Source organism: Manis javanica, chromosome 2 (assembly GCF_040802235.1).
Source record: "Manis javanica isolate MJ-LG chromosome 2, MJ_LKY, whole genome shotgun sequence".
NCBI lineage: Eukaryota > Metazoa > Chordata > Mammalia > Pholidota > Manidae > Manis > Manis javanica.
Window position 1 is genome coordinate 114,373,118 of NC_133157.1, and position 27,473 is coordinate 114,400,590.

The window sequence follows — 27,473 nt, forward strand, 5'->3', positions numbered from 1 at the left end:
TAGAAGGAAGAATACAGAAATAAGACAACCTCCAGAAGGAGTAAAGAGCAGACTGGATGAGGTGCAAGAGGCCATTAATAGAATAGAAATGAGAGAACAGGAACACAGAGAAGCTGAGGCAGAGAGAGATAAAAGGATCTCCAGGAATGAAAGAATGCTAAGAGAACTGTGTGGTGAATCCAAATAGAACAATATTCACATTATAGGGGTACCAGAAGAAGAAGAGAGAGAAAAAGGGATAGAAAGTGTCTTTGAAGAAATAATTGCTGAAAACATCCCCAAACTGGGGGAGGAAATAGTCTCTCAGACCATGGAAGCCCACAGAACTCCCAACATAAGGGACCCAAGGAGGACAACACCAAGAAACCTAGTAATGAAAATGGCAAAGATCAAGGACAAGGACAGAGTATTAAAGGCAGCCAGAGAGAGAAAAAAGGTCTCCTACAAAGGAAAACCCATCAGGCTCTCATCAGACTTCTCAGCAGAAACCTTACAGGCCAGAAGAGAATGGCATTATATATTCAATGCAATGAAACAGAAGGGCCTTGAACCAAGGATACTGTATCCAGCAAGATTATCATTTAAATATGAAGAAGTTATTAAACCATTCTCAGACAAGCAAAAGTTGAGGGAACTTGCATCCCACAAACCACCTCTTCAGGGTATTTTAGAGGGACTGCTCTAAATGGGAGCACTCCTAAGGCTAAAAAGATGTCACCAGAGAAAATAAAATCACAGCAAAGAAAGCAGATCAACCAAATACTAACTAAAGGCAAAAAATAAAATCAACAACTCACAAAAGCAGTAAAAGGAAACACAAAAGAGTACAGAATAAAACACCCAACATGTAAGGAATGGAGGAGTAGGAATAGGAAGGGAGAGAAAAAAAAAAACATCAGACAGTATTTATAATAGCTCAATAAGTGAGTTAAGTTAGAGAGTAAAATAGTAAAGAAGCTAACCTTGAACCCTTGGTAACCACGAATCGAAAGCCTGCAATGGCAATAAGTATATATCTTTCAATAATCACCCTAAATGTAAATGAACTGAATGCACAAATCAAAAGACACAGAGTAACAGAATGAATAAAAAAGCAAGACCCATCTATATGCTGCTTACAAGAGACTCACCTCAAACCCAAAGACAGACACAAACTAAAAATCAAGGGACAGAAAAGATATTTCATGCAAACAATAGGGAGAAAAAAGCAGGTGTTGCAGTACTTGTATCAGCCAAAATAGACCTCAAAATGAACAAAGTAACAAGAGATAAAGAAGGACATTACATAATGATAAACGAGTCACTCCAACAAGAGGATATAACCATTATAAATATGTATGCACCCAATACAGGAGCACCAATATATGTGAAACAAATACTCACAGAATTAAAGGAGGAAATAGAATGCAATGCATTCATTTTAGGAGACTTCAACACACCACTCACTACCAAGGACAGATCCACCAGACAGAAAATAAGGAAGGACACAGAGGCACTGAACAACACACTAGAACAGATGGACCTAATAGACATCTATAGAACTCTACACCCAAAAGCAGCAGAATACACATTCTTCTCAAGTGCACATGGAACATTTTCCAGAATAGACCACATACTAGGCCACAAAAAGAGCCTCAGTAAATTCAAAAAGATTGAAATTCTACCAACCAACATCTTAGAACACAAAGGTATATAACTAGAAATAAATTGTACAAAGAAAGCAAAAAGGCTCACAATCACATGGAGGCTTAACAACATGCTCCTAAATAATCAATGGATCAATGAACAAATTAAAATAGAGATCAAGCAATATATGGAGACAAATGACAACAACAGTACAAAGCCCCAACTTCTGTGGGATACAGCGAAAGCAGTTCTAAGAGGAAAGTATATAGCAATCCAGGCCTGTTTAAAGAAGGAAGAACAATCCCAAATGAATTGTCTAAAGTCACAATTATTGAAATTGGAAAAAGAAGAACAAATGAGGCCCAAAGTCAGCAAAAGGAGGGACATAATAAAGATCAGAGAAGAAATAAATAAAATTGAGAAGAATAAAGCAATAGAAAAAATCAATGAAATCAAGAGCTGGTTCTTTGAGAAAATAAACAAAATACAAGAAACCCCTAACCAGACTTATTAAGAGAAAAAGAGAATTTACACACATCAACAGAATCAGAAATGCAAAAGGAAAAATCACAATGGATCCCACAGAAATACAAAGAATTATTAGGGAATACTACAAAAAACTATATGCTAACAAGCTGGAAAACCTAGAAGAAATGGACAACTTCCTAGAAAAATACAACCTTTCAAGACTGACCAAGGAAGAAACAGAAAATCTAAACAGACCAATTACCAGCAAAGAAATTGAAGCAGTAATCAAAAAACCACCCAAGAGCAAAACTCCTGGTCCAGATGGATTTACTGTGGAATTCTATCAGACATACAGAGAAAACATAATACCCATTCTCCTTAAAGTCTTCCAAACAATAGAAGAGGAGGGAATACTTCCAGACTCATTCTATGAAGCCAGCATCACACTAATACCAAAATCAGGCAAAGACCTCACCAAAAAAGAAAATTATAGACCAATATTCCTGACAAACATAGATGCAAAAATACTCAACAAAATATTAGCAAACCAAATTCAAAAACACATCAAGAGGATCATACACCATGACTAAGTGGGATTCATCTCAGGGATGCAAGGATGTTACAACATTTGAAAATCCATCAACATCATCCACCACATCAACAAAAAGAAGGACAAAAACCACATGATCATCTCCATAGATGCTGAAAAAAGCATTTGACAAAATTATTCAACATCCATTCATGATAAAAACTCTCAGCAAAATGGGTATAGAGGGCACGTACCTCAACATAATAAAGGCCATATATGATAAACTCGCAGCCAACATCATACTGAATAATGAGAAGCTGAAACCTTTAACTTTAAGATTGGGAACAAGACAGGGATGCCCACTCTCCCCACTGTTTTTCAACATAGTACTGGAGGTCCTAGCCATGGCAATCAGAAAAAACAAAGAAATATGAGGAATCCAGATTGGTAAAGAAGAAGTCAAACTGTCACTATTTGCAGATGACATGATATTATACATAAAAAACCCTAAAGACTCCACCCCAAAACTACTAGAACTAAAATATGAATTCAGCAAAGTTGCAGGATACAAAATTAATACACACAAATCTGTTGCTTTCCTATACACTAATGATGAACTAGCAGAAAGAGAAATCAGGAAAACAATTCCATTCACAATTGCATCAAAAAGAATAAAATACCTAGGAATAAACCTAACCAAGGAAGTGAAAGACCTATACCCTGAAAACTACAAGACACTCTTAAGAGAAATTAAAGAGGACACTAGCAAATGGAAACTCATCCCATGCTCTTCGCTAGGAAGAATTAATATTGTCAAAATGGCCAACCTGCCTAAAGCAATCTACAGATTCAATGCAATCCCTATCAAATTACCAACAGCACTCTCCAATGAACTGGAACAAATAGTTCTAAAATTCACATGGAACCACCAAAGACCCTGAATAGCCAAAGCAATCCTGAGAAGGAAGAATAAAATCGGGGGGGATCTCACTTCGAACTTCAAGTTCTACTACAAGGCCACTATAATCAAGATAATTTGGTACTGGCACAAAAACATACCCATAGACCAGTGGAACAGAATAGAGACTCCAGATATTAACCCAAACATATATGGTCAATTAATATATGATAAAGGAACCATGGACACACAATGGGAAATGACAGCCTCTTCAACAACTGGTGTTGGTAAAACTGGACAGCTACACATAAGAGAATGAAACTGGATCACTGTTTAACCCCATACACAAAAGTAAGTTTGAAATGGATCAAAGACCTGAATGTAAGTCATGAAACCATAAAACTCTTAGAAAAAAACATAGGCAAAAATCTCTTGGACATAAATGTGAGTGACTTCTTCATGAACATATCTCCCCGGGCAAGGGAAACAAAAGCAAAAATGAACAAATGGGACTATATCAAGCTGAAAAGCTTCTGTACAGCAAAGGACACCATCAATAGAACAAAAAGGCATCCTACAGCATGGGAGAATATATTCATAAATGACAGATCCGATAAAGGCTTGACATCCAAAATATATAAAGAGCTCATGCACCTCAACAAACAAAAGGCAAATAATCCAATTAAAAAATGGTCAGAGGAGCTGAACAGACAGTTCTCCAAAGAAGAAATTCAGATGGCGAACAGACACATAAAAAGATGCTCCACATCACCAGTCATCAGAGAAATGCAAATTAAAACCACAATGATATATCACCTTACACCAGTAAGGATCGCCACCATCCACAAGACAAACAACAACAAATGTTGGCAAGGTTGTGGATAAAGGGGAAACCTCCTACACTGCTGGTGGGAATGTAAATTAGTTCAACCATTGTGGAAAGCAATAACGAGGTTCCTCAAAGAGTTCAAAATAGAAATTGACCATTTGACCCAGGAATTCCACTTCTAGGAATTTACCCTAAGTATGCAGCAGCCCAGTTTGAAAAAGACATATTAACCCCTATGTTTATCACAGCACTATTTATAATAGCCAAGAAATGGAAGCAACCTAAGTGTCCATCAGTAGATGAATGGATAAAGAAGATGTGGTACATATACACAGTGGAATATTATTTAGCCATAAGAAGAAAACAAATCCTACCACTTGCAACAAAATGGATGGAGCTAGAGGGTATTATGCTCAATGAAATAAGCCAGGCAGAGAAAGACAAGTATCAAATGGTTTCACTCATCTGTGGAGTATAAGAACAAAGAAAAAACTGAAGGAACAAAACAGAAGCAGATTCACAGAACCCAAGAATGGACTAACAGTTACCGAAGGGAAAGGGACTGGGGAAGATGAGTGGGAAGGGAGGGATAAGGGGGAAGGGGGAAGAAAGGGGGCATTACAATTAGCATGTATAATGTGAGGGGGGGCCATGGGAAGGGCTGTGCAACACAGAGAAGACAAGTAGTGATTCTACAGCATCTTACTATGCTGATGGACAGTGACTATAATAGGGTTTGTGGGGGAGACTTGGTGATGTGGGGAGTCTGGTAAACATAATGTTCCTCGTGTAATTGTAGATTAATGACACCAAAATTTTAAAAAAAGAGAGAGTGCTATATCTTTCGGTGAGTGTGATATGAAAGATTATATTCATGGCTCAATGTTCTCACCTAGACACGTGCCTCAGCAAATGTTACTCAACTCTTTGGCTCCCAGAGGCAGGTCCAATTGTAGATCAGTCCTGCAAATTAAAATAAAAAACTTGGTCATCCCCAAGGAATTGTGTCTGGTTAAAGCCAACCCTGGAGAATGTGACATCTCTAAAAGTTATCTTTGACCAAGAAGATCCTAAAAGAACAAGTTTTGGTTAAACTACTTCTGCAAAGCACATCAGGAAAAGCCCCAGAATCATCAGAACAGAAATGTTTGCCACTGTCTAGAAATTATACACACATACACATAAATATAGGTAATCCAAAAGATTTTGTTTATAAAATGAATTTCACACACATATATACTGGGATGATTCCTATTTCACTCAAGGTCACAGATATTTTTTGAATAAATGAGTAGGAAAATAGAAAAATTAGCCATGGGAGACTCAGTTAAGAACCCTGATGATAAAGGCAAGTAAAAGAGATAGCAATCTCGAAAGGCTTTTTTAGGCTAGTAGAAACCAGAGCAAGAGAAAGGAGCAACAGAAGAGGAGCAAGTGAAAATCATGTGCCAATCTAGCTTGGAAAAAAATACAGAATATATTAAGTTCATACATCATGCCCTGCACAACCAGTTTTCCATAAATTTTCTCTCTCACAGTACCTTTAGAAAAGATCTGACACCGTTGCATTAGAATTTTTCTTTCTATGTCTCCTCGAAGGCAGAGACCATCATTTATTCATTTTGGTGTCATGGATGCCTTAGCACAGGGTGGGAGCTCTGTTTGGTGATTGAATGAATGAATGGTTGAAAAGACATGGAGAAGAGGAGGAAGCAATGGACTGAGTCTGAAGCGAGCAAACAGGGCAGGCACCTGAACACAGAGGCACTGCTAGCGGTGGAAAGGTGATGTTCACCTTTGGGAATGTAAATAAAAGAGGACTTAGGGAGTAAGGACGTAGAAAGATTCTGAATTGGAGAGATGAATGTAAAGTGAAAGTGAGGCAGTGCTGTTGAGCAGAGCAGGACTACATCCTGAGAGTGTGTATGTGTGCAATTGGGGGCGGAGCCAGATGTCCTGGAGGAGAGAAGGAATTTATATCACGAAGCTCCAGGGGAAGAGTAGTGGCATTGCTGGGCAGCCATGAGGAAGTGTGGTGGGGAAATACCTGAAATAAACTCAATCACTGGAGCAAAAATCTCTTCTCCTGCAATAGCTGGCAACTGAAGAAAGGGAACCGACAAGGTGAAAGGGGCAGATAGCTGCAGGAAGAAGGTGGGATGGTGGGGGCATGGTGACAGGCATACTGAGGACACCTGGCTGGGGAATCCAGTCTGGGGAGAGAAGGGAGGCAAGAAAATTAATGCAAGTGACCCCACCATTTCTGATTGGGTCATTTTTTCCCCTGCTAAGCCAAGGCTAGAAACCCCCAGTTTCAGGCTCTTTTCTAGAAGCAGCCAGGGCCTCCTCCAATACTAGGCTGATTCGTTTTCAGAGGGTGTCTTATCCTAAGAAGTCAGCTTTGATCATACAAATGGTTGTTCTTAGCCCAAACCACAGGCTGCACAGAAGCAGAACAAATCTAGCAGCAAGACGGAGGCTGACTCAGAATGTGTGTGCCCAAGTGCTACCTCCATCATCAAATTGTCACCTCAGGCTCATGATTGATCTGGGATCCCCAGGTTTCCTTCTGTGTCAATTAGGAAAAGCCTACAGTCAGAACATTTCTGGCCCCCCTGTGGGGTGACTTGCACAAAAAATAACACAAACGTTAAAGTTCAAATAAGACTGCCCAGCTAAGTTGATTATTGCTCCCACTAGAGAACGTTAAGAAGGTGCTGCAGATCACAACAATCCAATATGAGAGCCGCATGTATATTAACACTTATAGACAGTGTATGTTTATCTGAGTGACATATTATTTCTTCCTCTCTGATTATGAACTACCCTCCTGATTCTTAAACAGGTTGCACATTTAGTATCTGATCCTCTTGAGTCTTTCTGAGAGTAAATACAAGAAATAATTATACTTGACATTTTGATCCAGGATTCCACAGGCCACCTTTTTCAAAATCATTTTTGTGCCAGTGGCTGTCTGACGTCAAGATGTGTGATATTAAATCTACTAGTGAATGAGGATCTGAGAAAGGCAAAATGAATCTGATCAGATGCCAGACATTTTCATGAGCAAACCACCTACACAACTCTTGATTCCTCCTTTCTTTTTTCCTCTTCTTTCATTTTTATTCATATTTTTCCTTGAAATGATTTCTTATCCTACTGATAACATGGTTGTTCTCAATGAGCAGGTATTTATTTCTCCTCTGTTAATATTACCCATATGTGTTGAGCACTGTGTTACATTACCCTGTGAATGGAAAAGAAGTAGGTGAAATGGCTCCTGCTTCATCATTAATATTTGTCTTTCAGGTTGAACAGCACAACAGAAAACTTAAAAGCTGTCATTTAGGGTGATTTATAGTTAAGTGCTTTCTTACAGTCTCCTATTTATTTCCTTCTAACAATTCTATGGGGAGCTTATCCTGAACCAGCGTTGAAATGCAGTTATTGAGTTCTAAATCCCTTTAGTCATTTAAGTACACCATAAAAAAATGTGTGTGTGTGTGTGTGTGTGTGTGTGTGTGTGTGTCTATACACACATATAACTTTTTAAGATGATGCAACCTCAAAATACAGGTTCTACTCTGGATTATTTATCACTTACTGGCCGCTGCCCCTCAAAACCACTACCCTGAATTGGGGTTGATCAAGACCACTTTAGTTTACTGCATTTGAATGAAGCCCACTTTTCCAAATTTTTCAACTTTTTTTTAACTTGATAAGGAAATCATATAGAATGCACTTTGTGATTGCTTCACAACATTATGTTTGTGAAATTTATCCACAGAAAAAGAAGCCTCTTCTCCCAGTGCTTTCTCAGGTTTGCATCCTCTATGCCCTCTAGCTCTGCTTTTGACTCTGGTGTTTAACTTTGACCCCATGCAAGGCTTAGTATTATTCAAGGTTATTAGTGCATTGCAGAAAGAATGACTCCCAAGGAAACCCAGGTCATAGCAGGCCTAGGCTGATCCCCTAGGCTGATCCCTGAGCAGTTTCTCCACCAGGTCATATGCACCCCTCAGTGGGATGAAGGCACAATGACAATGTTAAGGGCCATTGCTTCCACATCAGTAGATGAATTAACTCTTTTTTACCTGTCTTCACTTTTCCTAAGTCCTTATGAAAGCTGGATGTGCATGTCCTTTTCCAGATGGAAAAAAAACAGCCAAGAAATGAACAAAAACCCTACTGCACTTTAGCTTTAACCTCTTGTTTTATTAATAGTAGCACTTTAGATTTATATACAGTAAAAATAGAAAACATCACTTTTTTCAAGGAAGATTTTATTTAACAAAGTCATTTCTGGCCAGCAGATGATCTTGGTTACAGAAAACTCTTGAATGACCCTATACCAGATAATTCCCTCCCTGATCCAAAATCTAATGCCATTTACACATCATATTTTTACTCCATCAATTTCCATGTCAAATCAGACATGAGCTTTTAAAACTAAAACATTGAGGAGTGTTCCCTTTGGCCTCTCAGCAGGAGGAGACTACTGTCCCTGAAAATGCTCTCAAAGTCTTTGCCTGATGAGGCGCACCGAGGGGATTTGGGAGGAAACCAGGACAGAGCACTGGTTTTTCACGGAAGACTCAGCTGACAGGAAATCTACAGGCACGGGGCACTGAGGTGACAGAACTAGGACGTGTCATGGCCATTCTCTAGTAAACTAGTAGTAGAGGCAATAGAATTATCTGCAATAATACTAGTACAACAGTTGGACATCCTCTCTCAGACCAGACAACAGGGACAAGAGCAACACAGAATATTCAGAGGGGGATACAGCCAGCATTTCTGCTTGTCCCTAAATAAACAACTGTGTTTTGTTTATTTTCATCTGTAGTCCACTCTCCATAGACTTATGCGAGAGGGCTGTGGGTGGAGGTGCTGGAGAGAGGATGCCCCTGGCGTGTCCTGAAGCCAGCAGGCAGCCCTCTGGCATACTCGAAGAGCCAGCAGGACCACCTAGTAGACGTTTCTTCACACCAGGGATTGAGAAGTGAATGAAGAGAGAGCTTCCCTGAGGGTGAAAGGAGTCGTGACAAGCTTGACCCAGAAACAAAGCCTTAGTCATCAGACAGGAGCACAGACCAGAAGCTGTCACTCAGCTACATCCCTGGGCCTTGACTGAACCCAAGGGCAAGGATGGAAGCTGTCAGTGAAGCAACCAAACATTTGCGACACTGGAAGCTGAGTTGCCATGCAGGCAGCACACAGTTGGTGCCTGGGAAGCACAAATGGCACAAGAAGCCAGAGGTGTCCCTTCTGCCAAAGACCACCACACAGTTCAGGTCCCTGGGGCTCATAACCATCTGTGGTGGCCCAGGTGTGGGATGACAGTGGCTTGATAGTGCTAGAAGGCCATCATCTGAGATGATTTGACCATCAGAGTGCTGGGAGAAGACTGGATGGAGACTCTAAAGTGTTACACGAATGGCTGCCTGGGAAAATGGGTATTGTCACAATGATATTTGTTTCTGGAATATATACTCATTAACTTTTCCTTCCCTTAATTAAATTCTTTGAAACACTATAGTCAAAAACCTTATATCTAAGTGGCACTAGGCTGTCCATAAGATCTAATACCTGAATTTCTAGATGGGAAGTCAAGCTAAAACCAATGTGATTAACCCCCAGTCAGTAACTCAGGTCCTCTGAGCTGCGTGATGCTGCTGTGGCATTCAGCCCTATGTGTTCCTGCAGGAAAGGCTAGATGACTGGAAGCTGGCCAAGAGAGCCTTCTGGGGTCTGAGTTTTGTGCTACAGGATAAGGAATCAGCCAAACAGCATCAAAACAAAAGAAGATGTATACAGATGCAATGTTGGGCTGGAGGAAACACTATAAAACCATGTGGTCTTATAAATCCCATGGTCTGGAGGGACCCACATCAAGCAGAAATAAAGACAGGGTCACAAATATGGGGCAAAGCAAGGGATGAAGAATTCACACAGCCATACATTCCGGAGCCCTCCCATAGATACCTCTGGGCCCTTAGGTGTGCCCAGTGCATTGAGAGGACATGAAGCAGGCTTTGCAGTCCACAGGTTTTACAATGGCATGCTGTATTAGTGTGCTGGGGCTGCCGTAACCAAGTACCACAGACTGAATGGTTTATGCACAGAAATTCGCTTTCTCACAGTTTCAGAAGTTGGAAGTTTGAGATTAGGATGTCAGCGGGGCTTATTTCTCCTGAGGCCTCTCTCCTCCTGCCTTCTCCCTGTGGCCTCACATGGTCTTTCCTTTGTAGGAATCTGTGTCACAATTTCCTCCTTTGTAAGGACACCAGTCACATTCGATAAGGGTTTACTCAAATGACCTCATTTAACCTTAGTTGTCTCTCAAGATCCTCTCTCCAAATACAGCCACATTCTGAGGTACCAGAGGTTAGGATTTTAGCATATGCATTTCATGGGGACACAATTCTGCTCATAGCACTTATTTTAAAAATAATTATATTGGAGTATATATTTAGGGTTAGTTGCTTTCTAATTAATTAGGAGAACATAGTCTCTAGTACATTTTTTTCTGCCCTGGGACGATTCATTGGGTAGGCAAGGTGGGTACATGGTGGCTTAGGCTAGGGGATGGGTCAGCAGGAGACTGCATTTCACCATTTCCAATCCTGTCATCTGATTCTACTTGGTTGGGAGAGAGCTGAGCAGCAGATTCTACCTGTCCAACTTTTCCAGAGATGAAGCCTTTTAAGCCAAGGAAAAGGAAGACGGTGGAAAGACTGATACTAAATCAGCTTAGTGTCTGAAGCAGGAGACAATGTCTCCATCATGAGATGGAGATTTGGGTGCCAAAGTTCATTGGAAATGCTCTCTGAATCAACATTTGTGAAGTAAATGAAGCCGGTTTTGGCCGTGGGAGGAGCTGGACTCAATATGGCCAGCATGGTTGTAGCAGAGGCCTCAGCTGACCCCGGAGCTCAGGAGCTGGGGTGGCCCCTCTGGGGCATGCCCCTGCTAGATCAGAGGCTGGAGTGCCCCCCTACACACACATCCAGGACCAATTTTCAGAGGAGGACCATCCCTGGGATGAGGCATGACCTCAGACTAGGCAGTTCTCTTTCCCTGCACTCCCAGAGCTGGAGACGAGGGTCCAGGTGACACACCACAGCATCTACCACTGTCAATTTTACATGTATTGACAAAATTATTCAGAAACAGCCAGGAGCCCCTGAGATGATAAATCCCCAAATGACAAATACCCACCTGAAAAAGAAACTAGTTTTTGATCATCCTTGATCAAAAATGGGTGAATCCTATGAAACAGGTGGTTGTAATGTTGGTTTCAAACCAAAGAATCCTCTAACAATGAACAGATTTTTAAAATGGAACTGGCCCTGAAATTGTCAATTAAGTAACTTCAATGAGCAAAATGCCTGAATTTACATTTTCCTTTTCAACATGACCTCTTTCTAGATAATAGAATTCTTAAATAATCACTTTGTACAGAGTGAGCTATTTTTAATGGTTTCAGGATACATATAAACATCTCTGACCTTGTAATAAAGAGTGAAAAGAAATTACTATGCATCTAATGTATTTTAACTTTTGAAAATGTACAAGATTGAATTATTCAATTCCCCATGCTTTTCAACAAATATTTACTATTTGTCTTTACATTACAAATATTTACCTCTTCTCTATGTCCAGCACAATGCATAAACTAAGCATGAGGAGTGCTTTAAAGGAAAGATAAGATATGGCTCTAGCCTTCAAGTTATTTACAGTCTTTGGGAGGCACAGAGAAATAAAAAGTAAAAAATGAAATAAAATAAAATAATTACAAATTGTCTTACATGCTGTTAAGAAGGCGGCATGACAATATGGAAAATAATGAGGTGAAGAAGTCAGCTGCTTTAGTTGGAATGCTGGAAAGGTCTCTCTGAGGAGGTGACCTTGAAACTCTTGTTAGATTAAAAGCTCTGGTTTGACGGTCAGGAAGGGACCAGACATTTGTGCAAAAAAGGAAGTGTCCCAGGGAGAGTGAACAGCATGTGCAAAGGCTATGAAGTGGGAAGGTGCTGGCTTGTCAAATGACTGACATATCCAGGGAAGGAATGAGTGATAGCAGGTGGCATTGGGGGATGTTAGGATGCAGATCATGCAAGGTCTCGGAGGTCTGTTAGATTTTATTCCAAGTACAATGGGAGGTCATTGAAGGGTTCTCTGCTGGGAAGAGAACTGTCTGATTTATATTTTAATAAGATGGTTCTAGGTTTGCATGGAGAATGGACTAGAGAATGGGCTTGGAGCAAAAGCTAGAAGAAGAGTTAGGAAATTTACAAAAAGCTAGGGAGGGATGGTGGTGGGATTAGCGTAATTGGAATTGCCTAGTGTCTTCATTTTTGTATTATCAAATCCAGGACTTTTATTTCATCATATGCTAATCTCATTATTACTGTGCCTCATTTATTCCTCCTGGTGATTAAGATAATGATGCCAATTTGGAGGAGTAGTGTTTTAGTTAGATGTACAGTAGGCAGCAGGAAGGCAGCGAGGCGATCCTATTTCTTTGTTGTTCTTGGTATTTCACAGGCAAGGCTGCCAGTATGGCCTTAATTTCTTGCTCCACTGATTTGCACATGGTAACTGTATAGCTGGGAATCCACACAGTGGTAGACTAAGACAAAAAAAGGCCCCTAATCTCTTAAATGGCTAGGAGGCAAACGTCCAGAAAGCGTTGTTATCTGAAACAGCAGAGTGACAGTGGAAACATTGATGTCAGAAGATAACAAGTCACACAGCGAGATGAGAATACTACATCATTGGTGTTTAAATGTTTCATATTGTCTTCAAAGGTGCAACTTTTATTATTCAGTTCTGCAATATACCTTTGCACAGAAAATAAATGGTTTTTTGATAAATTATGTTAGGCATGAAAAATAAAAAGAGCCTTAAATTGAAACTTAAATATCAATACTTCAGTTTGAAGTAGGTCTTCCTAGGTGCCTATGTATTCACAATGCACTGCTGAGTCATTTTTTTCTGCATCTAAAGAAATAATTGAGAGAGTACAGTATAGGGAATAGAGTCAATAAAATTGTAATCTTCATATGTTGACAGATGGTAAGTACACCTATCATGGTGGGCATTTAGTAATGTATATAGTTGTCGAATCACTATGTTCTACACCTGAAAACAATATAATATTGTATATCAAGTATATTTCAATAAAAATCATTGCATTTATACCATTCTTTGGGTTTATAAAATGCTTTTATATATATTACCACATATTTTTAAAAAGGCAAACATTTATTAAGGCCTGTCTTAGCATCAGGCACTGTGCAGAAAGCATATAAGGATTATCTAATTAAATCCTCACAAGGGCAATCTAGGGTGGCATTCAGCTTAGATCTGTTAAATAGATGAGGGAACAGAGGTTAAAGAGGTCGGGTAATTTCCCCATAGTTATGCTCCATTTCTACCAAGTGCTAAGAAATGAGACAGTTCTTTCTGTATTTGGTTATCCTGGCCCAGCTTCCCATAGACTTCAGAGGCTATTTTGAAAATTTCTTGATAAGATGCTTTTTCCAGTATTAGATATCTGATGTCTCTTCTGGCATCCTAACCCCTTTTCTCCCCATCCTCAAAGTTTTTATGGAGCAGCCACAAAAATGGTTTAGTCGGAACCTGTGGACAGAGCACCCATTATCCTGATCAGTTGGAAGGCTCAGGTGTGAGGTGAGACCAAATACAGAACATCAGAGTCTGCCAAAATGTGTTTCAACTGCTTAGGACTCAGAGATGCTGACAGTGTCAGTTCCCCTCTAGCATGGGGACATAAAGTTATACATTTTGTCTTTGCAAGATAAAATAGGGAGCTTCATTCCAGGACCGAAGGGAGAAAGTCCTGCTCCCTCAGCCCAGACTGAGTCTGAACCTGAATACAATGTCCAGATGACGGGACTCAGGAGTTACTCACCCTCCCTGGGCCTCCATTTCTTGGTGTTCAGAGGGGAGTTAATAGTAAGACTGATGTCCTCACGGTGGTATCGATGGCATCCAGGCACAGAATAAGCACAAAGCGTTTTAGCTATTATTATTTAACAAGAAGGACTATGGCTTTTTAAAAGGAATCCTTAAAACATCTCAGATCCCTGTTGCTACCAGCTTTGTCTGTCTGCCCCTCCGGAGCACCACCTCCCCTCCACTAACTCAGGGTAGATGTGGACGTGGGTAGGGGTTGAAGATCCTGCCTGGCCAGCCCTGGGCTGCCTCCTACATCATGGCCAGCTTGGTTGCGCACAAAGTGTTCCTCCGGGGCTTAAGACAGGATCTCCTCCCCCTGCCTCTGGCACCTGCTCTTATCTCCAATTGTTTAGTGGACAATTTTTGGGCGTCTCCAACTGCCCCTAAACTCCGCATGTCCTAAACCCACCTCAGCACATTCTCTCCCACATGACTGCTCTTCTTGATTTTCCTATCTCCATTCTCTTCAGTTCCTTCCTTTTGCTTAAAATATGAGTTATCAAAACAGGAGGGTCTGTTCTGAGGATGGCAGCCACTAGCCAGTATCTCAACTTTCAATTCTTTTTAAAATTGATACTTAGAGTTATCTATTGCTGTCGGTTGAATGTCTTTTCCTTGCTAGGCTATTGGCCCCATTCCTCAGTACCTAGCACAGCCCCTGAGAATGAGGGGCTTGGAACAAATAGCAGTTGACTGTTGATCTGCTCTCTGTGACATTTTTTTGCCTCATTCCCATCCCACCATTCCCAGTGACACTTTCCCTCATGGAACCATCAAAGCCTCTCACTTTTACCTTTGAAAGCCCCTCCTGTAAAAATAGCTGTATCCTCAGACATAAGTGAATTTGAATTCCAGTTCTGCAACTACAGCTGTGTGATCTTGGGGAATAGTTGAGCCTTGGTTTTCCTATTTCTAATATTGAAAGGATAAAACATACCCATAAAGTTAGAGAATTAAATGAAATAATATATTTAAAGGGCTTTGGAAGTGTCTGGTACATAGTCAATTCTCGATGCATTTTGCCTAGAGGGAAATGTTAAACGAGGGGAATAAAAGACAAATTCACCCCTAATTTTCAATATGGGTAAGATTACCTGCTCTGAAATTCTGTTTCCTTCAAGTATCCTTTAAATTTAACATCTGGATTTCATCCCCCCAGGACCTTACTCTGAAACTAACAGCTAATAGGATAAACTAATACATGCTAATGATCACCCCTTAGGGGCTTAAAGTGCTATCTCTCTAGTAATAGTTTTTATCTTAACATATCCTCTAAAAGACCTCAAAAATGATTCTAAACATGAAACACTTAAGTCCGTAACAGGCAACCTGGTGGTTTCTGGCCCTGCCAGTGTTTTCACTCGGGGTGATTAGGAAAATATTCAACAGAGCCATCAAGGCCAGCAACCTGCCTTTTTCCTCCAGTTGGCAAAGCACCCCCAGCTCCCTCCTCCCCTCCTCCAGGCTCCTCTTTTGCCCTGCGCATGCCCAAACGCCACATATCAAAATTATATGAATTGCTCCCCTTGCTTGTGCTCAGGGCTCAGACCTGGGAAGATTACTCCCCTCTGAGCCCGCCAGAGTGAAATAAACCTCAACACTCCAAGACCTCCGAGTGCTGCTTGGTTCTTCTGTCAGCAATCCAGTCCAGGTTTTCCAGTATTTTCCATAACAGTATTTTCCATAACAGGGGTCTTATTTTTTTTCTCCCAATAGCTCTACGATATCTCTTCCATTGGGTTTAGCTTCATAAAAAACTGCCAAGATCAACCGATACAGGAGACCAAAGGGATTAGAGAGTTCTTGCCTGACACTCTGAGAATCTGAATGGGTCTTTCAGCTGCCTGTTCAACTTGGACCCAGGCTTCTGCCTTGATGCTGTCCTAGTGCTATTGTGCTTCTAGAATTAAGGCCTGCATTTCTTTCTAATCTTGCTCCAAGAGACTGACACTGTTGCCCCAAACCCCAGGTCCTCTGCTGGGTTCCCGCTATGCTCTGTCCAGTAGATTTTCCTCGGTACTAATTCCCTCTTGCTGCCTGATTCTAATGCCATCCACTTTGAAATTACCTTTTCTGTTTGCCTGTGTGGGATCCCCCTGCCCCAACACCACGTCAACTGCCCAGAGTACCTCGTGTCTGTTCTCAATAGGTTCTGGATGTCAGCTCTTTCTACCTGACCAACCTCCCCTCTAGAACCTGTTTTTAGAGTCCTTGGGCAACCCAAGATATCATGTCTAGAAACAGCACCTTCCAGTCCACTTTTATGCAATGGAGTTAACTGAATCTGTTGGAGACTCGGTTCGGAGACGCAGGGAAGTCAGAGTACAAGGTGAGGAAGGAATTCATTAAAGCGAGGGTGTTAGGGAATGACAGATGGAATAATAAAGGAAGTTCAATGAACAGCTACTCAGCATGGGGAGCATCCCCCGCTAACTCCTTGTGTCACCTGGTGTCCAGTGTCCCCTTGGATCTGCAGGGCGTGGGAACTGAGTACCTACCACCCCAGAATTTGGGGCAGCCACAGAGCACTGGATGGAGTGAGATTATGTTCTGTGAATTTCCTATAGGTAAAGAAAGAAGACTTTCAAGTAAGCTACTAAAGAGCACGATTGCAAACTGCAGTTCCCGAACACCGAGGCGACGGTAATTTGCAAGATCACATCTGAACTCTCAGCGGCCCCTCCCTACTTGTCTGAGATAGGACATAAAGAGTGAAGGTTTGAGCTGAAATCTGGAGAATTAGAATGACAAAGCGAAGTAATAAGGACACTTACCACCGGAAAAGCCAAGAGACAAAACGTCTAAGTTGAACAGAGAGAAGTTTATTTAAGTAAAAAATGAGCACACTCGGAGAAAGGTGGGCTGCCCCAGAGAAGAGGCATCCCTAAAAGATTGGGAAGAAGTTAAAGCTGCGCACTTAGAAAGTGCAGGCGATCTCGGAGAAAGGAATGCCCTGAAAGGTTCAAGTTTTATTGAAAGAGGAGAAAGTCTACGCATTAGAAAGTGCGGGCGACCTCGGAGAGAGAAACTCCCTCAAAGGTTGAGGGTTCCCTCTTCTAAGGACTTTTCAGGAATGGACAAAGGGCTGCGGGTACAGACTTGTTAAGACTTAACCAAGAAATTTGCTGCTGGATACCGGTGTCTTGGTCTGGGAGCTTTCAAACAAGACTTCTTGCCCTGCCGGCGAGGTGGGCTGAGTTATTGTTTGTTTGCTAAAAAGAATATTAAGAAACTTACTTTTCAACTAATTAGGTTTTAAAAGGCCATCTTGTCTTTAAGATGGGATCCTTTTTGTTTATTACATTGTTTATGACTGGGCTTGCTTGCTATATTAATTGCCCAGGTGGCAAACCACTTGATTAAAGCAACATCTGGGTAAAGGAAAAAATAAAATGAGCCTTTAGCAGGCTAAAATAAATCTTACAATGGCATGATCTAATTGACACAATAAAGCATAGGCTATGCTGAGCCTTATCCGGGGAGTATTTAAACTTTTAGGCCAAGTTACTCCTGGCCCTCAGAACTTTATATTTTTAACCCATTAACTTTGGGTCTTTTCTGGCTCTTTAATTTTAATTAGTTAACTTTTTGAGTGTTTTTTTATTCCTGGCTTTACTCTCTTTCCACCCCGCTCATATCTATTTTCCTGTCTAACAAATCTTTCTTAGCTGTGCTCCCAAAGTGAGTGAGATGGAAGAGAGAGGTACAGGCCAGTCTTTCTGCCACCTATCTAATAAGTCTGTGCAGTCATTTTTTCTACATGAGAGCTAACATCTTCAATTCCTTGAGTTAGACATAACTAGAGAGATGTTTAAAAGCATTTGAAATAGTAAACAAACAAAACACAAAAACAAAAACACAATAAAACTCCATGATGACTTGTAATGAACCCTAAATTCCCATATTATGTATTATTATTTTATTTATTCTATTTTATATTATTGTTATAGTTTATTTCCTATTTTGTGTTTCATTTTTATTTTATATTTTATGTAATATACTTATATGTAAACATATAATTTAAACTTTATTATATATTTAATAGAATTACAAAAATGACTACAATTTACCTGGCATGAATGGATTTGTAAATCCTAGTCACAGGGCATCTAATGTAAGACCTACTGTAAAATTATGTGTAAAACTCAAAAATGGTGACCTAAACTTCACTTCATATTGAAAAAAAATATGCAATGGCACATTTATCATGAGATGTGACAATTTATGTAATTATAACATCAAATTGATAAATGATAATCATTTCCAAAATATATGGAATGACTGGGGTCAGCTGTTGAAAGCATGCCCTCTGTTATCACTGAGGATTAGTGACACATAAGTCATGTATCACATTTGGAAATTACTTGGAATTCTTCCAGCATTTTCCTACCAACTCAGTGTTATAAATTGTGATTAAAATTGTAGGCAATGGGAACCCACATCTTTGGTCAATTTACAAAAACCTGATTGATAAGGAAAATATTCAACACAGCTGTCAAGGCCAGCAAATTGCTTTTTTCCTCACTCCCATTGGCAAAATCAGCAGGACACTCCCAGCCCCCCACTCCCCTCTTTCTCCGGGCTCCTCTCAAACCCTGTGCACACCAAAATGCAACATATCAAAATGATATCAATTGCTCCCCTTGCTTGTGTTCGGGGCTCAGACCTTTGGAGATTTACTCTCCTCTGAGCCTGCTGGTCTAAAATAAAACCTCAACCCTCCTAGGCCTCCTAGTGCCCCTTGGTTCTTCTGTCAGCGATCCAGTCTGGGTTTTCCGGTTTTTCTGTAACATGACAAGCTTTCAATGAGAAATGTATTTCATTTTACAAGCAACCAATTGATAAGGGAAGATTTATGCACAACTCACATGAGGGAAGCTGCTGCTTTGTTAGTGTCATAGTGCCACTTTAACAATGAAAACAATGGTCAGGGAGGACCCCTGCTTCCTTAGAGGTGGAATAACTAATCGGCACTGGACTTGCCCTCCCTTGAAAACAACTGGAGAACTGGACAACCTGTTTTTAGACTTTGGTTGACACACAGCACAGGGCTTTAATACATGACACAAAGGCAACAAGCTATGTGAGCCCCAAATTGCTTCAGATTCCTGTCAAGAACTGTGTGATAACATAGGGGCACCCAAGCAGAGTATGACCACCTCCCTGAGCTGTGTTATCAGAGACTGTGGAGTTCATGGAGGCTGAGGCAGCTAAAATTTTCCAGAAAGAGTTAAGAGAGAGGGGGCCACCCAGAAAAAATGTCTCCTTAGTGTGAAATTTCATGAAGTAGAGCAAAGAACTACCAGGGAGCTGTAAACTCAACATTTACACACAACTGAGTGCTGGGTAGTCAGTGAGAAAGCTCATTGAACACCCAGGGTCTACTGAGGGAATCCTAAGACTTGGTGTAAGGCTAAACCAGCCCTGTAGTAAAGGCTATTCTAGACCTGCCCCAACATTGCTTCTTTACCATTAGAATACTGATTTTGATCCGGGTGGCAATGGGTCCACTCAAAAACCAATATTTAAAAAAAATTTTATCAGCCTTCCTTGCAGCTAGATTTGATCATATAACAGGGGTAGGCAATTGTAATATGAGTGAATATCACTGTGAATGGTTTCTGAAAAGCTCTTTAGAAGGAGACAACTCATCTTGCTTATGCCTTTTTCTCTCTTACCACTGGAATCCAAAAGTGATATAGGATGTGGTGCAGCCATCTTGCAGTCATGAGGAACAAGCTTGAGAATTAAGGCCTTCAATGAGGATGGATAAAAGGAACCTTAGAGGGAGCCCATTTTCTCTTGATGGTATCATGGAAGCACTGTCCAGGTAATCAACTGCTTACATAGGTTTCTGGTTAAGAAAATTGAGAAAAATAAAACCTATAATTTTTAACTAGTTTTCTGTTTTCAAAAAATAAATATCTGCTAAGTTATTCTTCTTTTTGGAGACTTTTAATAGCTACTCTCAGGTGCTTATTCCTTTGCATAAAAAATTCTGGAGAAATATTTATTTGAATTTCAATTGGAATGTCTTCAATTAAGAGAGCTGTAGACAGTCTAATTTAGGCTGTGGAACCACACTGCCTGACACTGAAGCCTGATTATGCCATTTAGTAGCTGTATGACTGTGGGCAAGGTATTAATCTCTAGGTATCAGTTCCTCATTGGTAAAGTGAGGGATATTATAGCATCAACTTCTTGGGGGTGCTTCTTAGGGATTGAATGAGTTACTATATCTAAAGAATTTAGAACAGAATCAGGCACATAGGAAGTGCTTAGTGTTAGCTAGTATTATTTTAATTAGACTATATTTGGAAAGTATTGATTCTGTCATTGAATCTTATTATCTAGAAACACTATGCTCTTTATTATATCCAAATTTCCTTTTGCAAGACTCTAGAGTTTGACACATTTTATTAAAGACTTAAGCTTTTCTTTTTTAGACAATCTCCAATTTAGATGCAAAGGATTATATTTCAGTGAAAACACGCTTGTTCTTTCCAACTGAAAATCAAATCCTTTCTGGATATAAAAAGGTAACAATGTATGCTGACAAACTAAATAAGTCTGTTACCCCATTTCAACAAATATTCAAGATATAATTATATTTTAAGGAAAAAAAGAACATTATAAAATAATGAATAGTCAATTTTTCAGGTTTGTTAGTTGAGGATATTTTTAGCAATCTTAGCAATTTATATTTTACAATGATTTTCTTACACAGCACTCTTTTAAAGCATAAAGTATTATTTTCTGGAAAGAAACATAATGAAAAAAGAAATGCGGATCTCATTAAAATTGGTTACATTGGTTGCTTTCATTTCCAATAAACAAATATACCTCCAAATTGAAACATGGATACCAAGAGACAATACTATTAATAAAGAGTATCCAAATGTCAAAGCCATACAAAACTCTTAGTTTTGAAAATACACTACCAAACCCAAATGTCATAAACACTCAGGAGACCTTTGTGTTCTAAACAGAGAACAAAGGGCCACATCTGGCTTGTGTTACTATGGAGACAAACTTTGATGGAAGGACCTCTGATGAAGTTGAGCAGCATGAATGCTTAGGAGCAGTGTTGTGATAAATAATAATATGTGTCAGCATGGCACCCCCTGCAAGAGATTAAGGGTGTACAAGCTGGGCACAGACACAGGTAACACTGTTTAAGAAAATTCACCAGTTAAGGTCTTAAGTGATGAGCAAATCAAAATATTTTTAATATTCTCTTGGGGGATCTGAATATACAAATGTGAAACATGAAAGAGACATCAATTCAATTTTAGGGATGAAAGTGAATCACAAGTATAATTTATTTTATTATGCTTCTTAACAAATATCATTTGATGTTCTAAGAAACATGGCATACTAAAGTGAAAAAAAAACAGTTACCATAGAACACTCAGCTCAAGCACAGTATGCAATGAATTTTCTTTTGTTGTTGGGAACTGGTCACAAATTCAAATTATTTCAATTTCAGTCATGGATGTTTGTCCCTACTGTGTGCAAGGCACTGTTAGGCGCAATGAGATTACAAAGATAATAAAAACACTATACACAGTGTGAAGGAGTAATAAGTTCACAGATAATAAATTCTGCTTTACCTTATCACTTAGTTATAACAGAGATTCAAATTAAGGACAGTAAGGATTCACTGGAGAAGAATATTAACATTCAGATTTAGGGATCAGGGAAGCCATTGAGGAACGGAAAATCCTCAGGATGGGTAAAGAAATGTGTAGCAAGACTCTTACTAGAACAGGCAAGGCTTGAAGAAAAGCAAAGCTCTGTTCCCATAAATGTTATTAGGTGCATGTGGTTGGTATACAGGGTATGAAAGGGGATACGGTCAGAGAGAAATTATATTGGGTCAAACTGGCAGACTGAGCACATGTACCTTTCCTCATTCCTAATAATTATCCTATGAAAATATTTATGCCAAACCAATAAAAAATTCCATAATTGCATGGGAAAGCAAAAAAAGTCTAATTAGTGCAGAAATTTTGAAGAATCTTTTATATAAATCAGTCAGGATCAGGTCTATGGAGAAATGTAAGTGGGGAAAATCTCAGCTCTTTGAATATGCTGTCCAGGTGGGAGAGTCCAGGGGAGCTCCAACCCTAGAGGCAAAAAATGCAAGGGCAGGAGGGCCTTATGATAGTAGTCAGGGTAATCACTGGAGAATTGAATCTTAAAGGTAAGACACACGGATCTTCCCTCCTCCTACAAACCATGGACAGCAGAGCCATTTGCCCACAACCATAAGCATCAGGTGGGTGCTGAACTTGAGGTATGGGCGGGACCTCAGAAAGATCCCCACACATGGGAGTGGCAAGGGACCTTCACTCTGCAAACAAGCAAAACACGTTAGAGAGCAGTAAATGTGTGCAAAATGTTCTTGCCTTGTAAATGCAAATGGTGAGAATATTCTACATTTAGAAAATAAAATGTATGTTAGAAATGAAAGGATTTAAGATGAACAGTCTCCCAACAAAAGGGAAAAAACTGGAACAAAGAAGCATCCAACAATCTAACAAAAGACAGAATTTCTGTTTTAATAAGCTACCTTAATACTCCTGGCCAGAGGGGTTAAACAGTCTGGTCCTGCAGACAAGAAGAATGTTCTGAGAAATTGCTAATTAGAATCTCAGCTCTGCACTTTCAATTGGGTGACCTTGAATTGACTTTGAATAAGACTGGCTCACCGCATCCCGGCCTCCTTGTCTGTAATTTGAGGATGAGAGCCAGCTGTCCCAGACCTGTGGCTACAGAATAACATCACATTCTCTTTACTGTTTCCGTGATGTGGCTCTGCATCTTCAGAAGTCTTCCCTAAACAGCAAGTCTCGTTTCCCAGGACTTGGATTCTGGAATGTCCCGGAGTTACAGGTGCCTTCTTAGCCATAGAGATTAGCCTTGCAGCTCTCTCCTCTCCTGTGAGTCAGAGGAGGAAGTCTACAGGCAAGGCAGGGACTTAGGGATATCTTTCCCATATCCTAGAAAGAATCCATTTTTAATTCTTGTTTTTTGGTTTTACTGAAATATAGTTGACATACAATATTATATTGGTGCAGATGTACAACAGAGTTACTCAACAATTTTGTAACTACGAAATGTTCACCACAGTTAGTGTAGTGACCATCTGTCAACATACAAAGGAATTAGAATGTTATTCCTTGTTAATAGGAGGACTCGGGTCCAGGCAGGTTGGGCTACTTGCTCAATTATCATTTACATAAATTTTGGTGTTTTGGGGCCTAAATCTGTATGCTCAGGGTACTTTCCATCATAATGAAATAAGGCAAAAATGGGTAACAGAAAAGGAAGAAAAAGTTTTGAGGGTTTGGGGTAGAGTGATGGTGGTGAGTGTGTTTTCTTTCTCTAAATTGATTTGCACAGATAAATTTAAGGAATATGAAATGAGAATAGAATATGAATTAATTGAAACTGTATATTTAAACTCTCTCACTCAATGCTGCCAGTGCTTGTTGAAAATGAAAATAAAGAGCAACAAATGTGCATATTCTAGAAATGGGTATCTTTATCTCAATAGCAGGTTTCACTTCTTTCTGGTGTGATTTTGGTAAACCTTAATACAGTGTTTTACTTGTTTCTCCATGAACTAGATTACATGGTGTAGTATGTATTACACAGGAGTGAAACAATCAAAAAGCAAAAAAATGCAACCATTTTATTTGGTCCTAATTTGTTCCCCATTTGTTTTTCTCGAAACCCTGTCACTGCTTTTTTTTATTATTATTTCTCTCTCTTCTAAACCTATCCTGTCAGTACAGTCCCTACAGTCTCTCAGCCTAGTGAAGTTGCTGGATATAAAGACAACTTTTTCTTCTGTCTCTATGCTAGTGGTCCATAGGGCCAGTATAAACTGAAGGGTTGATATTCAGTTGTTATTCAAAATACTTTTAGATTTTAGTTGATATACAATATTAATATTATGAACATCATTAGTCTCCTCAAGCCCCTGAACCCCTCTCACTTATTCTCAGCAGGTGACATTACTTTTTGTATTAATGTATTTATTATAATTATACATTTACATTTAGTGTAATTATAATATATCTATTATATATGATTTTATATTCTATAATAATTATGATATATTCATTATGAATTGAAAACATTTGAGAGAGAGAGATGCCATCAGTGCATTTTCTCCCTCCACTGCCCTCTCTACAAATGTCTCTTCTTCTTCACCTTGGCATTTTGACTTGTCTCTACCGACTAGAAGCCCATCATTCCAGCCAATTCTTAGGTCATATCAATTACCTCTTGACAGTCCCCTCCCTCCTTCCTCTGACCTCTCCCATTTCCAGAGATGCAAGGAAGTAGAGCAGTAAATGCCTTGTTTAGAGAGCTCTTCCCCTCTCACCCCCCACCACTAAAATACGCCCAAATGAGCTTCAGTGTTGACAAGATTATAACGGGGTGGGCAAGCTATGTCCCTGCAAACCTTTCCATCCTGAGCGAGGGATTCCAAGTATTTCAGAATCCTCGTTGGCATTACTGGGTTTATTGTCTTTCATGGTCACAAAACCAAGTGGCCCCCACTGGGAACACGGGCAACAGCTCCTTCCTTTGGTTCATCTCAAATCCTAACTGCTACACGGATCCCTGTTCTCAGCTCAATGCCTGGCAACATAACCAGCCCACTGGGCTCTCCCTCCCTGCTGCCCTGATTGACGTTTGATTTTCCTCTTCTATTCTCACATGCTGTTATTCCATTTGACCTGCTTGCTCTTCTGGCCTCCTCCAGACTGAACCTGCTTCTGCCACACTTATCACTGGATGGCCGCCACCCATCCCTCTTGTCCCTTCTTTGTACAGTCTATCTATATCCTTTGCTCAAAATGACTAAGGTTTTCATGCAATTTCTGCTGATCTTCCAGGCTTAAAAGGACAAAGGATCAAAACATCCTTTTGTATGGGGAGGATGACGAGATGGAGAGGGCAAAGGGAGAGAAGTGAGAACTCAGGACAAGGTCTCAGAAGTTTATCCTTAGGTTAGGGGTGACTCGGTCCTCCAGCGCCTGGGTGAAATTAAAGATGGCAAACTAGAAAAATAGAATGGATCTCCCTCTGAAATGGCTTCCTTTAACCTTATTTAATAATATAAATAAGATTCAAAGTGATACAAGTTAGCAAAGAAAGAAAAAGCTCAGGAAATGTAGCTATAAAAACTTAACTGAATTTGAAATGCACGAAATTATATTTTACAGTGAAACCCAAGAGACTGCACAGTAATTGTATTTTAATCAGTTTTGACCACTATCCCTGGTTCAAACAAGGTGTCGTAATAGGATAGTCATGGAAATTAATACTTTGACCAGAGTTATTTGTCTCTCTAAAGAAATAGTGATGAAAATGATTCTTCTTCCCTCAGAATGATTTTGAGACCTAGGACAGAAACTACAGAGAGAATGTGTCACCCCAACCTCAGTCCAGTCAGTGCCGGCTCCAGGAAATGAATGGAAATATGAAAGATTTGTAGCAAAGGGTGTCAAGGATCAAGGCACAACTCAATAAAAATTCAGAGCAGATAATCAGGGATTTCATGGAATTTTATATTTTTCTTTGTATTCACTCTGCAGATAGGAGGGGTCTAGAGTGTAACTAGAATTGCTGTCATTTAATTTTCTGGAATAATAACTTTTTCTAAAAGGCACATCCTGTAGCAGGAATTTAAAACGGAAACTGTTCTTCCTATACTGTGTGTTTGTGTGTGTATGTGTGTGTGTGTATTGCTTTCTTATTGGTTCTGGCTACTTTTTCTAACTGGTTAAAACAATCACATGTTGAACTTAACAAATTATTTTGAAAATGACAGTTTATAAAAATTGCATTTAATCAAGTATATAGTTTCTTTGTCAGAAACAAAAATAATTTGTGACCTGAGTAATGTTCCTACAACTGAACATTTCTTTAGTTTGTTATTCTTTTGAAAAGGCTAATTTTAAAAGAGGAAACTTAGATCATGTCCACGCAAAAGGAATATTTTAGTTATATTGTCTATTCTAGTTTAAATTTTCATTTACTTTTTATGTGGAATCCCTTGGTTAATAATATTAAATTGAGATAAGAATGAATGCTATTCCTTCATGAGAATGAAGGCTGGAGGCTGCCAGCTAATAAAGTGTTCTCTGCTAATCTGTTCCCATTGGGGAATCAGAATCCCAGACCTTATGCAGTGGACATATGTCACACGTGTTGATGTTCACTGCGGTGCTAACACCAAACCCAAATCCAGTTTGCCAGTGTTGGGCACCTCACCATTAGTAGTCTTTATCAGAGGTTCACTTCACCAATATTAACTAGAGATGCCATTTCAAGTCTATATATTAGAAAGGCAATTTAAATTAATTTGTGAATGAGTCTTACATCTGACAAAAGGTTTGGTAGAAAAGAGAAAGTCAACATTTTCTTAAGATATTCCAGGTACTGTTCATACAACATAAAGCTTCCCCCAATCCTTGAGCTTTGTATTGGTGTCCCCATTCTAGAGCCAAGGAATATAAAACTCAGGATAATGTGGTGGTCTGGGTCTAAATCAAGATTTATTTGACTCCAAAATCTGTGTTCTTTCATTTATCCTATATTTTTCCCAAAGAGGAAAGATGGAAGCCCTTGACTGAAGGACTGTTTGGAGACCATCAAATGCATTCCAACACTGTGTCAGATTCCTGTCAGTGGTACAAAAGACTTAGTGACAAAAGCAGCTGATAACATATCGAAACTCCAGATGCATTATCCTCACACTGGTCATCAGGTTCACAGAACTCTTCTGTGAAATATGTAAACGGTATTACATCATGTGGCACTTGCTACATGAGTAGTAATACTACTGAGAATAGAACTGTTGTCTTGGGTGATGGCTAAAATGCTGTGAATTTAGGCACATGGATACCCTCTGGGGAGCTGGTTATAGTACTCACACTTGGAAGCCTCTGAACAACACCCTCTCTTACCTCTATCATCCCCTTTTGATTTGGAAGCTACAGCCAGTTAAAAACATAATTCTATCTGCACAAATAGGTGTGGTTAGTAATAAGGTATTGTCAGCCATTAACACTTTAGCTCAAATTAGATTACATTAAAAGCTTGCCACTTAG

The 27,473-nt window shown here is 39.7% G+C and overlaps 1 long non-coding RNA gene across 1 annotated transcript in view; it reads left to right on the top strand.

Annotated features, from left to right (window-relative positions):
* Window positions 1–20,189, top strand: part of LOC140847809 (uncharacterized) — a 43,043-nt gene extending 22,854 nt beyond the window's left edge. The window contains exon 3 of the long non-coding RNA XR_012128001.1: window positions 20,032–20,189. This is a non-coding gene — a long non-coding RNA (uncharacterized lncRNA). The remainder of the gene's footprint in view (window positions 1–20,031) is intronic.
* Window positions 20,190–27,473: the final 7,284 nt, after the last annotated feature.